The following is a 2,500-nucleotide window of genomic DNA, read 5'->3' as shown; positions in this document are numbered from 1 at the left end:
ACCAGGTTTATACACATTCGGGATGTTTGCACGAAGTTAATCATTTTCCATATGTAATGAATTTGTATTTCAAGAGAGGTGTGGGAACTGTGATGCATGGCCACTCGGAAATGGTTTTTAAATTCCTTTTAGTTCATACTCAATAGATGGCGTAGTTTCCTTGCTGTCCTGGATGACGGATGGAGGTATTTAAATCACAGTTTCATTTCTCGCGCTTTCATGCACGTCTCTTCTTCTTGGTTAATTTACGATAGCTCCACGTTCATATGCAACAGCCTAATTGGGACACATTCTTTTCTACTGGTATTAAAGTTTTACTGTTCTCTCTCTCTCTCTCTCTCTCTCTCTCTCTCTCTCTCTCTCTCTCTCTCTCTCTCTCTCTCTCTCTCTCTCTCTCTCTCTCTCATATATAACCTAAACAATAATTTTCTGCTCACAAAGGATCAATGAACATTCTTCGACCTTTGCGTGATGTGCAGATTGTTTCGTCATCGTGGATAATTGGCTTGTCCATTTTTTATTTGTAGTTTTTCAATATTTATAGATTTATTTATCATATATACACACACTTATATATATATATATATATATATATATATATATATATATATATATATATATATATATATATATATATAATGTTTATATATATATATATATAATATATATATATATATATATATGTGTGTGTGTGTGTGTCTGTCTGTGTATCCCCCTATATAATAAAGAGCAAGTTTCTTACTATATATATATATATATATATATATATATATATATATATATATATATATATACATATATATATATATATATATATATATATATATATATATATATATATATATATATATATATATCTATATCTATATGCGCTTGTGGATTTGTCTATTTCTTGGTTTTTGGTGTGCCAAGTGCTTAGTCATTTGCGTTATTACATAAAAAAGCAATGGCATTATTAGCGATGATTATATGACGTCAACTTTTGTTGAATTAACTCTTTCAGTGAATGAATTTTTATTGATATAGTAAATTTATGACGTCTTTTTTTATCTTCATGTATATTTCGTCTTTTGTATACTGAATGGTAATGATCCATATCTAAAGATATATGATTTTATATTCAAATACCCTCATATCTTCTTAAATAGGCTTAAAATCACTGTTTATGTACATTATCACACTTTGAGAGATTTATTCCCATGATTCCAAGCTCTATTAATATAATATAGTGAATATCTCATTCGAAGGGGTCTTGTTTACCAGGCTGTTGTATGATCTCTGACAATCATTCCAAATGCAATTACATTGCTGGATTTACGTACATTTTTTTTTACATTTCACATATTAATGTTTACAAAATAATAAATGCATTTAAGGATGAGCTTGTAATATGCATGCTTGTTTTACTACGGTTGAAGCAACAATATGTCTTTTTGATGAAATATTTCTATGAACGTCGACCATGAATTTGTATTTGATATTGCCTTCCGTGTATGAAGTAGCACATGATAGCGGATCGGGTAGCTTTTGATAGAAGATGAAGTAGCCCTTGATAGTGAATGGAGTAGCCCTTGTTAGTGGAGGACGTACCACTTGATACCGAATGGAGTAGCCTTTGATAGCGGATAAAGTAGCCTTTGATAGCAGATGAAGTATTCTATGATAGCAGAGGAAATAGCCCTTGATAGCGAATGGAGTAGCCCTTGATAGCGGATGATGTAGCACTTGATGCCGAATGGAGTAGCCTTTGATAGCGGATAAAGTAGCCCTTAATAGCAGATGAAGTAGCCCTTGATAGCGAATGGAGTAGCCCTTGATAGCGAATGGAGTAGCCCTTGATAGCGGATGAAGTAGCCCTTGACAGCGGATGAAGTAGACTTTGATAGCGGATGAAGTAGCCCTTGATAGCGGATAAAGTAGCGCTTGATGGGGGATGGAGTAGCCCTTGATAGCGGATGGAGTAGCCCTTGATAGCAGATGAAGTAGCTTTTGATAGCGAATGGAGTAGCCGCCCTTGATAGTAGATGAAGTAGCCCTTGATAGTAGATGAAGTAGCCCTTGATAACGGATGAATTAGATTTTGATAGCGGATGAAGTAGCCCTTGATAGCGACTGGAGTCCCCCTGGATAGTGGATGAAGTGGCACTTGATAGCGAAGGGAGTAGCCCTTGATAGTGGATGAAATAGCCCTTGATAGCAGATGAATTAGCCCTTAAAAGCGTATGAAGTAGCCCTTGAAAGCGTATGAAGTAGCCCTTGATAGCGACTTGATTAGCCCTTGTTAGCAGATGAAGTAGCCCTTGATATCGGATGAAGTAGCACTTGATAATGATTAGAGTAGCCCTTGATAGCCAATGAAGTAGTCTTTGATAGTGGATGAAGTAGCCCTTGGTACCGGATGAAGTAGCCCTTGTTAGTGGATGAAGTAGCTCTTGATGGCGAATGGAGTAGCCCTTGATAGCGGATGAATTACCCCTTGATAGCAAATGATGTAGCCATT

At 35.5% G+C, this 2,500-nt stretch overlaps 1 protein-coding gene across 8 annotated transcripts in view; it reads left to right on the top strand.

Annotated features, from left to right (window-relative positions):
• The window catches only part of LOC137627652 (uncharacterized), an 830,137-nt gene that overhangs the window by 543,714 nt on the left and 283,923 nt on the right, over nt 1–2,500 (top strand). The window lies entirely within an intron of this gene.

The sequence above is a fragment of the Palaemon carinicauda genome, chromosome 35 (genome assembly GCF_036898095.1).
Source record: "Palaemon carinicauda isolate YSFRI2023 chromosome 35, ASM3689809v2, whole genome shotgun sequence".
In the NCBI taxonomy this organism is placed as follows: Eukaryota; Metazoa; Arthropoda; class Malacostraca; order Decapoda; family Palaemonidae; genus Palaemon; species Palaemon carinicauda.
The sequence above is the reverse complement of the archived record's forward strand: the minus strand, read 5'-3'. Positions and strand labels throughout refer to the sequence as shown.